Source organism: Micropterus salmoides, unplaced genomic scaffold, assembly GCF_014851395.1.
Source record: "Micropterus salmoides isolate LMB-PRFRI ecotype aquatic unplaced genomic scaffold, ASM1485139v1 Ms_hic_scaffold_1, whole genome shotgun sequence".
In the NCBI taxonomy this organism is placed as follows: Eukaryota; Metazoa; Chordata; class Actinopteri; order Centrarchiformes; family Centrarchidae; genus Micropterus; species Micropterus salmoides.
This window is the reverse complement of record NW_024040040.1, coordinates 36,083,211-36,097,902: the sequence shown is the minus strand read 5'-3', so window position 1 is coordinate 36,097,902 and position 14,692 is coordinate 36,083,211. Positions and strand designations below refer to the sequence as shown.

Sequence of the window (14,692 nt, the reverse complement as noted above, 5' to 3'; positions counted from 1 at the left end):
AGAACGGAGGGCCTTACACAAACATTCCCACACACTCCCAGAGGTCAGCGGTGTGAGAATTCAAGGCCAGGCAGGAGCATCGATCCATAGTGAGGACATGAGGCAGTGAGACCAGCCCTTTTTGTCAAGCCCCATTAGCAAACACAGAACAGCAGCAGACAGCTTTACTGTCAGTGTCCAGCAGAAATCAGTACAGTGATTTTAGTACATTACTAATTACCGTTCCGTGTTCCTGACAGACATCTTGGAAAACCCATGAACATGTTTAATGCTAAGAAGGCCGGAGGGGGGGATTTCTGGAAAATGTGGTGCAGAAACATCACAGCAAATAATAATTTGGGACTTTTTCACTGAAGACATTTTGACATATCACAGTTTGAAAAGCATACTTGTAAATAATAAAATGAATGACAGCTGAATTATTTTTGCTGCTTCAGTTTCAGGGTTCAACTCCTGTGCATGCTGGCTCACTGTCACACAGCCACACAGTCATGTCTTACTGGGACCAGGCCATCTTTAATGTTAGTTTTACTAACACCAATGCTTTCTTTGCTATAGCAAGTCAAATGTCTGCTATGAAAAAGGCCTACAGTAAATATAGATGGAGGATGTGTGAAGGTGTTGGATCTTTTACTATTTGGAGTAATCTTGGCTCTCTCTTTCCCACATTATCTTACATAAAAAATTTATAAAAAATATTAAATTGTGTAAAAAACGTTGAATGGGAGTTTTAATATAATTTTAAAATGAAAAAGCACATTTCCATCACAGCACATTGCCTAGTTTTGGACATGTCAATAGATATTTGTGGCCAATTAAATGTCTCTTTAGACTGAATTGCTCAACTAATGTATTTTCTTTCACTTTATTTTCCTGCAAAGGATTAATAGCATATAATACTTTTATATTATTATATACACGCGCACATTCATCAGTGGCCTGGATATCCACCCCGCTCTTCTTCCATTACCTCCCACAGGTTACAGCAGATAATGACCTCACTGGACAGGCATCCCCAGGAACAAAGGCCCCATTTGAACCATATAATACCATTTTGCTACAGCCATCGTCCTCCATATAATCCTTGAAAAACCATTTGGGTTTGTCTAAAGACCCATCCAAAACCATGACACATAATGTCAGGCGTACTGTTCCAGGACACACACAAACTCGCACACATCCACAGAGGAATAAAAGTATTTGATTTTTGTTCCCACCAACTCAAGCTCTATCACCACTGTGCTGCATTCCATACAAGATGATAAAATTAAGTCTGGACACACATCTATCTTTTGTCGTTTTGAGATTTTTAGCTAGTGCACAACATGTGTGGGTTTGCATGTGTGTGTCTATTCCCAAGAGTAGGTGGATAATTTGCTGTAATTGCTCCCCAGCTGGGGCTTTGCTAACAGATAGATATCCGAGGTATGGCTGTTGGACTGTGCAGTATCAGTGTTTTCCATCGATGGACTGACAGCTGAGTTGAAGCAGTCAGCAGCTCTCTGTTGAGTCTCCAGTTGGCCTCCAGGTAGCTGGATGTGTCATACCTGTGTGTCAATAGGAGATCTTATTCCGTCTCTTCAAACGCTATTACTTAGGATTAAGATGTGGAGCCTCTAATTTGGCTGCAGCAAACAAACGAGGGTATGGGAATATTTGTGTTTTTCTGTTCTTGTTATGCCCCCTTTTCCACCACAATAATGTATTGTACCAAAAGGTAAAATAAGGTAATGGTTATGTAAAATAACACATGGTTAGGTAGCATAATATGAGGTTAGGGCAGGTAAGGTAACATAAGATAAAGTGAGGTAAGGTAACGTAATAGCAATTAAGGTAACGCAATGTAGGTAAGGTAACGTAAGATAAAGTGAGGTAAGGTAATGTAATAGCAGGTAAGGTAACGCAACGTAGGTAAGGTAACATAAGGTAAGCGAAGATAAAGTGAGGTGGTAACGTAATAGCAGGTGAGATAAAGCAACACAGGAAAGGATAGTTAAGGTAACGTAAGATAAGTGCGGTAGGGTAACGTAATAGCAGTTAGGGTAATGCAACGTAGGTAAGGTAACACGAGATAAGGTAAGGTAACGTAACGTAACATAGCCTAGTTCAGCATAGCATAATGTAGCATTATGAGTTTAACTCATAACATGGCTAAACAGGTTTCCATTGTAAAAGGTTTGACTTTTTACATCTAATGTCATCTGCACAGTTTGGAAAGAAGTTGATGTGACAAAATTTTGGCTCTGCTTGGATTTAAATTACAGGCAGCGTAAGGATTTCTGTTGATCATGATTATGGTATATATCAAGGTCCACAACAAGCACAGCAGAGCTAAACCAGAAAGTGATTTGATGCAGTGTTTTAGGGCACAGTCATCTTGGATTTCTGAAGTATCCCGGTTTGTAATGGAAATACAAAAGGCACCAAATGCCAAAACCTCAAAAATGTGTAGACGCTCAGGTTATGGAAAGTCTCAGGTCATGACTTGTTACATTTTTGCAATTAAAGCCTTGAAGAATGTTAGTTTGGTTTATTTAGGAGATTCAACATTTGAGTAAAGATTCAGGGGCCTAATACACAAAAACAATTTTTGCCAGGATTGCTTACAGATCTTGATAGCATCACGTTTCACAGAAGGTGGTTGTTTGCAGATTGCAGATAAATTCCTGCAGGGCTCTTGCATACGCTTTGGGTCACATACTGTATTTGGCATGTGTTTTTTGTTTGAATTAGTAAAACATAACAAAATCTCAAGTTGCAGATACATGTTTGCAAATTTGATGAGACCCAAGTTTGGAGATAAGGATGCTAGACCTCACAGGATTAACAAGACAAATGTGTGAGTGTAAGGGAGGAGCTGTGTGAGTGCATGTACATGTTCAACCTTTACACCCATGGCTATAATCAATCTTTATACAGCATTTGTGTCTGTTTGAACACTTGCAGGTCTAAATGGCCACAGAGAAAAGCTCACTGACATTAATGGCTAGTTGCAATTTCCCCAAAAGCCCCTTGTAAAAACAAGTGTTCGTTTCATTGGACACCAATTCGAGCCAATGAACTGTCAACAAAAGACGGTGCAACATCTTTTTCACATTTATAAGGAAATTCCATGAAATCAGGACTGAAATGAGCTGGAAAATAAACAACGCAGAAAATCTTTTTTTTCCACTTTATGGGATGTTAATAAAAATGTAATTCTACAGTACAGCAGCTGTCACAACAGCCTCTGGTCAGACTAATGGTGGCCTACGCTTCAACTTAGATCAGCAGTCGTCACACAAGACTTGGTCTTGTGGACGGAAGAGCCAGATGACTTCTCAAATCCTCAGTGGTGGAAAGAGCACTACACAAGACAGCACAAATCCGCACAGTAAAAAGCCACTCAATAGCTGTGAGGGGAGTAAATGTAATTAGTTGTACTTTTCACAATCCTTCAGCGATAGGTGCACTTTAATTTTGAAAATTGGATAACTGAATGAGCTCTTTGGTTAAAAGCGAAATATTTCTGCTGGGGTTTGGTCCATTTAGTTCCTCCTACACCATCTTGTTCTCTTTGGGGGCAGGTTTGGCAGAAATACTACTGGCTGTTTCATTTAGACACGGACAAAAAAAATAAACACAACCAAACACTGCAGTCATAAACAAAACCAGTGACACCAAACACATCACTGTCTAATGTATGTGACTAACAACAACAAGCCAAAACCAGAATCATTAATCTTGCACTAGGCCGCACACTAAAAGATGCATTGTTTAGAGTTGGTCAGATTGTCAGGATTTGCTGTTCTTTGGTTACCATAGGATACAGAGGAAAAACATTTGGGTGGCCAGCAGACGAGTTTGTCTCAGTCTACAAGTTGCTGCAAATCAGCGATTTTTAAACATAAAGTGATTTCTGACTGTTGCTTGGTCACAAAATGAAATCCCCAAATGTAAAATAACAGGTGGACCCCTAATAGTTTTATAACATGCCTTAAAAGTCTATTTATTGGGGAAATCAGTGACCATGGCATTCAGACGGTCTGCTCGAAAAAAGAAACCTCTGATCTTGTTCCTTCCTTCTGCGAGATTCTCCGTCCTTGATGTTCAGCTCCATTTCCTCTGCGATTTATATGACAGAGGATGGCTACTTACTGCTTTCCTCTTGAGTCGTCACCACAGGCCCTCTCCGAAACGGCTCTCTCAGCTGCTTTAGAGATTCGCCACCATTGAGTGCTAAGTGAATATTCCCTGAACAGAGATGTGCTGGTATGGTTTCTGATGGGAGTCCATTTTGAGCAAAACAAAACATTTCTGTGGATCTAAGCCTCATTTTAATTCATGCTGTGCCAATACAGGGATGATGGTCGTCAAGAATCCACTTTTATTTTCCTGTCAGGCTTTGTGGGAAACCATCTGAAAATTGTGTGTGATAGTCTCAGTATGTATATTAGGCTGCTTATTAATTTTTTCAGGTTGCTTTATGGGTAGTTGTTTGCATCCCTGCCTGTTTAAATTCAATTCAATTCACTTCAACTTAGTTTTATTGGCATGAATGTATAACAACAATATTGCCAAAGCATCATACAAACTACATAAGAACAATCAACCCCATAAATTTCCTGACATCCCTGCCTGTTTAAATATGTGTGCCCATATTTGTCTGATGGCACACATTTTTGTTTGTCTTATTTTTCCATGTGCCTCTATCAACGTGCAGCAGTACAGGTAGTAAAGGCAGTAAAGAGGCCTGCTATAGTGATCTGTGGTTAATGTCTGCGTTTGGGCAGCAGGTGTGCGAGTGTGTGTGTATACGTGTGTGTCTGAGCTAAGCCGGTCTGGTCCCAGATTTAGAGAAGGAAGCCAGTGTCAGGGCCAGGAGATAGATCTCTCCTGAGGGATCAGATAAATAAGGAAAAAATATCTTTGAAAAAGGGAAACGCAGCTGTTTCCAAAGGTGAAGTCAAAATATTGGTGGCTTCGCATTCCATAGCCACAAGGTAGAAGGCCAGCTCACTCTGTGATATTGTTTGGTACTCTCTTTTCCCTCCCTCTCACTATGAACACCTCCTTCTCGCTTCCTTCTCTGCCTCTCCGCACATCTTTTCTCTACCACTATATCTCCCTATCTGCACCTCCCTGTCTGCCTTTCTTTCCCCTCCACTCCACTCTCCGTCATGAAGACAGTCGGGCCTCAGAGCGATTCCCTTTGGAAAGTCTGTGGTGACCACAACGCATTTCAGCGGCTTAGAGGCAGAGCGTATGATCCACTGATAAATCAGTCTGGGCCAGCTTCAATCTCCCCCCTGGGCTGACTTACATGTAAGATCTACTGCTTGTTTTACACACAGGCACAGCTCCAAAAACAGCGACGGTAACCAGATACCTGGATATTCAAAAAGCAGGTGGGCCTTGAGGAAAATCGGGAGAATAATAATCAATGTTTCTAATAATACATCTGTCCACGATGTCAACACAATATTGGTGAGATGAAAGTGTAGAGAACTTAGGCTTTCTTTGGGTAATCGGAGTTTTCGCTGAAAACCAGAAATGCACATCCTTTCAAAATGACGTGTTATTTTAGTATGGGGGGGCCCCTAGTGGGAACTGTTCCCTAAACAGTTTTCTCTAAATGTACAATGCAGTGAACTAAACATGAGGTCTGTGCAGCGTGTTTTTAAAGCCTACAGGAAAAAAGTGGGGAAAGTTGTCACAAAGGTAAAAACCACAGTCATTAAAGGGGGAAATTGGAAACTGAAAATGAGTGCAGCCAAAATACTTTTGATGAATCCTAACTGTGCAGGAAAACTACATGTAAACCTACATTAAGTGTGGCAGGATCAAAGTTTAACAGTTTGGGTAACAATTTCACAATTCATTAAGTTTGGCTAATATGGAATTTATTTATCATCTGACTACTTGTGTTTCTTTCCCCGTCTCGCTTCTTTTTAGCGATGTTCCTTGGTCTGAGAAATTGACTGGGTGAGTACAACGTTATTCCAGTTCCAAATACAAAAATAATCCCCAACTTGTAATAAACCAGCATTATCTTTTAATATCATATTTCTGACTGGCTTAACCACACAAAGAAACTATGGAAACAATCTGGACTTTTGACATCATGATTCACCAGAAGGCACTCTTTATCAGATTTCAGAGAAAGTGGTGTGAATGGAAATCCTTGTTGGATCTTAAAGATGACAAGCCTTGTATTGATCCAGCAACAGCTGTTATGCTGAATAGTTGACAGCTCCGATCCAGTTTATTATGTGATCACACGATTATTGGGCGAAGAGATATTCTGAGGCATTCTGTACCACTATCTAGAGAGAGACGTTAGTAAAAAGAACTGTTAAATTGGTCATAAGATGAATGTCAGAGTTGCATTCCTCTCAAAGTGCACTCAGAGGTGTGGAAAGTGTCTGTACAGGAGGAAGGACTGGGCAGAGTTTCCCCTGCACATCCTTAGTGATAAGATCCTTTTATCCAAAGAGCCTCACAGCAATGGGAGTGGATATATTTTTCTGATGGGTGGCCTCATTGGGAGTCAAACCCCTAACCTCTGGTAGTGTACTGTTGTACCCACTGAGATGCAACTAACACCATCACTCAATGTATTTCTTTTTCAAATTACTGTCCTTTATGTTCTTTTTCTGTAGTGGCGGTTTCATAATCTCTCAACACCCTCACCTCCTTGTACTTTCTTTAGTTACCCTATTTTTCTTTCTCTTATGATGCCTGTGCTTAGAGGCCTTAACTCGGTCTTCCACCACCTTTTGCAGGGAATGAGACCTTATAACAAGATATTTTGTCTATATCTATATATCGAATAATAAACATTACATGTTTATTATTCGTTGACAAAAACACAGCACATACATGTCTTGCCTCTCTTCCTCCTCTGTGCTTTTTTTCCTCATCTCTCTCTTCCTCTCTGCCTCCCTCCATCCCTTCCCGTTCCCGACTGTTTTCCTGTCAGTATCATGTTTGGAAAGTCAGCCCGCGGGTCAGCCCAGGGCTCGTAAATTTGTCAGCGGCAGCACGGTTAAAAGGGAGGCTACTTGCTCGGGAGGGTCAGCAGCATCTGCTCTCGCATGGGGCCTTTTTCTTACTGTGGACCCACAGTTGTTGTTTCAGGCACGTCCTCTTGAGAGAGACTACCAGCCTGGGAACATGCGAGGGGTTCGGCTTTCTCTGTGAGACCAGTATTTGATGAAGACTTTTTGTATAACAAGGTGGGAGTTCTCGTTGTTGTACATTCTAATACACTCCAAACATCAGTGCAGACACATACAAGCCAAGACACATTTGTACTGAATGAATTTTTGTACAAGTTTGTGTTCTAACTTGATAGAGATGCTGGACGAAGAGTCAGTGGATAACTAAAGTTATTACAAATGTCTGTACAAAATTTCACGGCAATCCATCCAATAGTTCTTGAGATATTTCACTGGTGGACAGACTGGCCGACATGCTGCTAGCACGGCTAAAAAACTATTACCATTATGTTTCTACTTGTTCTGACCATAAAATATCTTCCAGTTACACTCATACAAACAGAAAGACATTTGTGTATACATAAATGTGTATATGCACCTCCCAGAACAAACACACACCCCCTCCCCTTCCTTTGCTCCTTCAAGGTCACCCAAGGCTTTAAATCACTGTTCATCTGTCCCAGAGTTTCTCACCCCTTAAGCATCCTCTGGGTGTGCCTTTTTCTTTCCTTTCTTTCCCTCCTTTCTCTTTCTTCCTCTGCTTTTTTATTTACTAGAGATAAATCCCTGCAGGTTTCCCGGTGGCTTCACAGAAGAATGTGACAGCAGGAATGTTTACCGTGACATTTATGCCACTCCCGTCGGCCTCGGTCATCTCCACTACCAGAACGAGCCTCTCCGGCAGAGCAAACGACGGGGTCATTATGATAATGGATGGAGTTTACTGGGCATACAAGGACACGCAGATTCGGAGGTCAGCGGGTCACAGGTTCACAACCTTTCTTTAACACCGGGATGGATGAGAAATTCCAAAGACATACCAACCAGTGTTTGCTGGAAAAGTGTCCTGTGCTGTGTAATGTAACAGCAAAGGTATCATCATCCAGAACAATGGCAATGAACGAGTCCTTAGAGGAGGAAAAGTGTTCCTAATTTGACAGAATTTAAGTGAAGTAAATGCAAAATCACTTCAGGATCTTCCGTAAATAACAATATGGAGTCAGGAGTGCGGACTAGAACCAAGTACACTGACAAATATTTCCATCGCACGCGCTAGCCACTGTTACTATATCAACAGGCAAGTGTGAGCTATTATGTCACTAATCTCATAATTCACTGCTAAGCCTGATTCATATTGATTTTAAAACCAAAAGATGAATCAGGTTCAAGCAGATGTGTGTGTGGTGATTCCCAGCTGTTTCACATCAAAATAACAATGCATAAAAATATTGATGCAGTTTGTCACCTATTGCGTCCACATGTTCCTCTATCCTTTAGCATCTTCTATTTTGTTCTTCCAGTCACTCCAAACCTCATCTCATCCATCTAAACTCAAACACAGCCAGCAGTTTTTAACTTTCAACAGGATGGATTTGGTTTTATCTGTAGTCAGAAACGCAGAAATGGGGAGGGGTTAGGAACCAAAAAAAAGACACACATTTGTTTGCATCTTTGCCTCTCTGTTTCCTTCTTGGTCTTTCTTTCACATATACAAACTTCATAAATACAAACAGGTTCACACAAGCGCGCGCGCACTAATTCCTGATTAATGATCTCCTCTGTATGTCCTCCTCATAGACAGTTAAACACAAGACAAATGCTGACAGTTTTACGGCACTTTTAGCAGAAAAGAGCAATGTAGGAGTAGAAATACACACACACTCTGTCTCTTCGTTTAAAGCACATACTTGCACGCTCAGATGCACATGTATTATACGATACAAGGAGTTACAACAATCACTAAAGACATCAAAAACTTTAAATGGTGCCTTTTCAGGCTAGAATTTAGTTCTTTGGGGGCTGGAAAAGCCTTTTCCGGTGAAACCCATATTTTAATTATATTATAAATAATAAATATGTCTAAAAGGTGGCATAAGGGATTCTGGAGAAATCCAACACCATGACAAATAATATGATCTAGAGCAAACAACGACACAGCAAGTAATGTTGTGGGTTAGTAAACTATCATTACAGTTGCTCCTGCGAAGCTAACACATGGAGAGGACGAAACGGTCCCAGAGCCAGCACACCAGCTCCAGACAGCGATACTCACAACTCTCCTGCAGCTATAGCTAACGTCACAACAACAGCATGTGTTGGCAAACTAGAAAGTAAGCTCAATGTCTGTGTGCAAGTCATTTAACACTACCTGACACAAATCGTGGCTAGAACAGCTGGAATAGTGTTGTGTGGCGGGGTGCGGGCCACTTTGTTTGTTTCCCATTTACAGAACCAGGGCTGTGTACAAACACCGATTTTTTTTTTTAAGCACACACACAGAACAGCTTGCGGACCCCGAGGAGATATTCACTGAATAATAAAAAACATTTATTAGATTCAATATTTTCAAATGTTTTTATTACATTTACATTTATTCAGCTAAATGAATAAGCGTAAATGTAATGTAATAAAAAACATTTATTAGATTCAAATCGCTTACCCTACCTTTAATACAGTGCCACTAGCCTAATATATCACATATATACATATATATGCAAGGCAAACAAAGAGACAAAGAGACTTGTTAAGACAGGCAGATGTGGAGAAAACAACAAAAGTGTGAGAGGACAGTGAGGCATGGCAAAAAAAAAAACTCCAAATTCCTTTATGCATGCACTCAGAGGTGATAAATGGGGAGCAGCGGGCCCTAATCAGATGTTCCGCCAGGGTTATCGGCTCCATTCGATAGATCGTTACCAGCCGAGAGTGTGCCTCACTTCACGTCCTTATCTCGTCACACTCCTCCATCCCACCATCACTCTGAAATGGAATGTCCAACGCAGACACGAGACTGGACGGGAGAATAAATGAAGACAGAGAGAAAAAGAAGTGTAATCTCTGTACTTCACTTGCTCCAATCTCAGCTGCCATCTTGTTAAGTCGGAGAGTTGTGGCGTGAGAGGGAGAGATATCATCAGGGTGGGTGGGCGCGGGGGTGGAGAAGTGATGTGTGTGTGTGCACATGCAGTAGATGACTTCAAGTGTAAAGGGAATACTCCCTTATAAATGGTTATCTTCTGACCTTAGGGTCGACCATCAGTGTGTGTGTGTGTGTATGTGTACGTGTACATCGCCATATACATATACACCCACAGCAAAAGGTTTGCTGCGTCAATTCCTCCACCTACTGAGGACAATACTGTCAGGAAACATGCACACACTCATACACACACTGAAAGGTCTGCAGCAAAAACTCACAGGGACAATAGAGTTGTCCTGTAACACCTTGTCTCTTTTATGACAGACACACAGACATAAAGCTGGAAAAGACATAACCCGGTTAACCGGAGATGTTTCCTCCATCAACCCTGTTTGTTTCTTGAGGCAGCTGCATGTTTTGCCAAAGAGTTTGACAACCAATACAATCCAAACATAAGAAAAAGGAAGCACTTTAAAACACTGTAACTCAATAAGCAGAATTATTTGTATATCTTGGGCCGTACTTGAACATCACTGCAAGTTCAAGTGAACTTGTAGCGGCAGTGAAATATCTGATACTGTAAACAGATGAAAACAAACACAGAGGTTTGCAGTTTGTTAATGTAATTTTTCTCACCACTGCAGGAAGGTTTCAACTGCCAAGTTTATGTCTCAGAAAAATATCCTTTATTCAGCTACAGCATATCTTGAATTCCTCACTTCTGGCTAATACTGTTTACGGTATGCTCCGAGTTGAGGTGAAGTGACGGGTGGTCTTGTGTTCTGTTCTGGCTTCTGAGGCTTTGCAGGAAGTGTTTCAAGACGGTTTAGTGAAATTTTTCCAAAGCTCCCTTCTGCATCAAACAATTGACTCTTTGATCGAAGCCAACTAATTATTTGATCATGCTGGGGCTTTGGGACACGTTTCACTGCAAAGGAAGTGGCTTACCTGGGCTTAGGCACAGAGAAATGCAGCCAGGCATCATAAGACAAGGAAAACAGCCATTTAATGAGGGCACTTCATTTCAGAATAAGCCCAGGGCTGTCTGGACCCGGCTAATCTCCTGCAAACCCACTTCTCAAAGCTTCTGGCTTGTTTGCCTTTCAAGTGTGGGAGGTAGGCTGGTAGAAAGCTTGAATGTTGACTTAGGTAAGAGGTATAGTGACAGCTCAGCTATAGCCATGCAATGGGGTGTGCAGAGACAGAGGGGAGAGAGGAGAAGAAGAAAAAAATGGTAGTCATGTTGACAGACAAGTGCACGAAAGCATAAAATCATCTTACAGCTACAGGAGGCATATGTCATTTAACTTTCCAAACACTGGAACGGCCTTAAAATGGGCCTCAATAAGACCGAATTTACATGTAGCACTTTACGTGTCTTGGGCAGATTGGATAGTTATCTCAAATCAAAGAAGCCATGTGTGAATGCAACCAAGAAGCACTGAAGACAGCACCCCTCCCCTGTGATGATAACAACTGAAGTGAGCCTGAAATTACACCAAAATTAGCCGCCATTCTTCCTGTCACATATAAAGTGCTTCTGATCCCTAACCAGTCCAACCACTGAATGATCTGTATGGCTGAGAGAAAGGTGTGAGAGGCTGACAAATCCAGCCATAATTAGTCTATAGAGATAGAAACTGCATACGCTTTTACCTGTTACAAACAGATTCAGGTGCAATAAAACCACTTTTCAGCATGTAGCCAGGGTAAATAGATACAAAATTAGATTTGTGATCTGGCAAACGGAGACACGTATGTGGCTAAGGGCAAAGAAGAGTTCATTTAAAGTCATCAGGATTTTATCACCCGACAGTGAGACACATAAAATGATAAGTGTAAATGGGGCTTTAGAACTGAAAACAGTCAATTTTAAGAAAGGTGGGGTCAAGCTCACCTGTTAATCATGAAAGGGTATTTAAAACCATAGAAAAAGTAAAACAAGATCGACTCTAATTCCATCTCCTGGATGGATTTTCCTGGATTATTATGGGCCCTTCCAACTGGTAAGATCCAGTAGACAAACAGCAACGGATGGGAGAGCAAACAAGCAATGGGAGCTTTGGCTGCGCTCTGAGCCAAGCCAAGCTTAGAGAGGCCTCCACACACCTGTCTGGCTGGCTGGCATCAGAGAGCAACGGCAAGGCAAAGTCATCACAGTTAAATGCAGATGACACAGGAACAACATTTGGAGTTCCTGTTCTGTGACCCGTGAAACCAAAGCCATTTCGGTGCATCCTTGACTCACCATAACCACAAGGTAACAGCTCAACCACAAAAACCAAACCTGATAGGAATAGCAATTTCCCCCCTGCCGGCTATTATAGCCCTCGCAGTGGCTGCGGATATTTGTTTAGCAATATGTCACCACTCATTAATTGAGTGAGCATTGACCTCTTGTATTTGTTTTCCACTGGGATGCACCTTACCAATATTGGTCTGTGTCTCCCCACTCACTCCACAATATATTACCTTGTGAGAGATTTATGTTTGTTCTGAAAAGGGTAGGTCATCCCTTTCTCCTAAAAAAGCACACAGGTTCTTCTCAGAGGGACTTCAGTATTTTCTGCTCATATACTAGTGTTCCTTTCTTTATGTGTCTATTTAATGTAAGTTGATCTATTTCCTCTAATAAATAAAATGGTAACATCACTTGATTTCATGTTGAAAAGTGATTGATTGTATGTTTAAAACAAAAAGACAAAAAAAAAAAAAAAATCACCATCTTCCCAGGGAAGATTTTTTTTGTCTTTTTGGCTTAAACATACAATTTTGCAGGCACATTTCTGCATAATTTAGCAAATCACTGCCACCTGTTGATCAGTGGAATTGTGTGAAACAGTTGAGAGGAATGTGTAGTGTCCTCGTGCATGAGGGGACCCGCTTATAGAAAAACGGCTTCCTAGCGCTACTAGAGGTCCAAAACTCTACAGGGAACCTTTAACAGTGAGCGTTGCCACTACCCGAGGACCCTGCTGCACATTAGGACATGTTCAGAGCTGCAGCGTGTCACCCACTATGAGTCATTCAGCACACAGTGTCACTTCTCTAGACCTCAGTGGAAAGCAGGACGTCCGCAAGGCAAACAGTGAAGAACGTGCTATTCTAGGAATGAACATGAAAAAGGGGCTGGAATAAATGCTTCTTGTCCTCCAATTTGAAGTTTTCCACCACGTGCTTCACTTTTTCCCCCCCCTTCCTCCACGGGTCATTCTGAACAAGTGATGAAAGTTAAGGAGAATGGATGACTGAACAAGAGGACTACATGAATCATGGGGGGGGGGGGGGGGGGGGGGGGGACATGGTTTGCAAAGAGTGCACTTGAGGCTGGATGTAAGGCAGGGGCTCCTAAATCTATCAGAGCCCCAAGAGAATACCCTCTGAAAATGAGCTCTCTATCTGCGCTACTGCCGCAGCTGGCTGTGAAAGACATCAGTTCAGGCTGAAACTTCATCACTGTCATCGTTTTATTTGCTATGGATCACTGTAAAGTCTGAGATTCTTACATATACATGCAGGGAGGATTTGCTGATGTAAAAAGGTGAATCCAGTTTGAAATTAGCTCATCAGTGTAAACAGAGCCACTATATTCTTCTTTGCTTTGATTTGGTTTCACAAACACAGATTATGCTCCATATTTGCCAAATCATTTCAGACAGATTGTTTGGCTTCTCCTCTTTTCTACCTTTCAGTTATCTTGATTCTAATTTCTAGTTTCAATTTGGCCACACATGATATCCAGATTTGTAGGCCGGTTTTAAAACAAGAAGGACCACCCAGAAGACTTTCAGGCCTCTATCTACTAAGTCGCTCCACACAAACCGATCCAATCGAGCAAAAGACACATTAAAAACTAATCTGATGGCGATGACACACGGTAGTCGTGCAAGGCCTTATTTGCAAAGCAGATGGAAAGCCTTGGCCTGTCCAACATTAATTACAATCACATTCGGGGAGGAAGCCGTCCCTCCTCCAGGGCGGTTAGGACTCTGTGTACGGCTGGAGGAGATGGCAACCTAATCCCCCAGTCACCGCAGAAATCTGAGGGAATCGTCAAAAGATGCACAGGACGCGATTAATCAAAGTGGAGAGCCAGATGTGCAACAACACAGGAGTATAAACCCAAACTGACACAGCACAGGAACACCAAAACCACAGACACACAAACACCACGCAGTCACCATCACGCTCCCACACAGAAGCCAACAGAGGGGGTGCGATATTTGAGACCAAAACTACGGCCTTGTTCTGTCTGAATATCTGGTTTTCATCACTACATGTTGCAACACCAATACTCACGGGACCAATAAGTAGAGGAACATTTGCTTTGCTAATCCTAATTCTCTTCTTTATGTGTGGTACCGAGTGGCTACTAAATGGCTTATAAAGGTGAGGTATACAATATCTGAAGGGCTTCCTGTTTCTAAAGAAGCTAAGGGGGGGGAATGAGACTACATTCTTCAGCAGTGACACTTTCCCACTGTTCTCATGGCTGGATCATGACAATGCCCTTACTTCCCAAGGAGAATGACAATCAATCTGGATTTAAACCTCCTTGTCCAGCAGCGTCTGA

General features: G+C 41.8%; 2 protein-coding genes across 2 annotated transcripts in view; both read right to left on the bottom strand.

Annotated features, from left to right (window-relative positions):
• Positions 1-14,692, bottom strand: part of bmp6 (bone morphogenetic protein 6) — a 63,303-nt gene that overhangs the window by 46,825 nt on the left and 1,786 nt on the right. The window lies entirely within an intron of this gene.
• zgc:101569 (uncharacterized protein LOC449822 homolog) overlaps positions 9,589-14,692 on the bottom strand; it is a 30,749-nt gene continuing 25,645 nt past the window's right edge. Inside the window, exon 8 of the mRNA XM_038725758.1 lies at positions 9,589-9,990. The gene's annotated coding sequence lies outside the window, so the exon portion shown is untranslated. The remainder of the gene's footprint in view (positions 9,991-14,692) is intronic.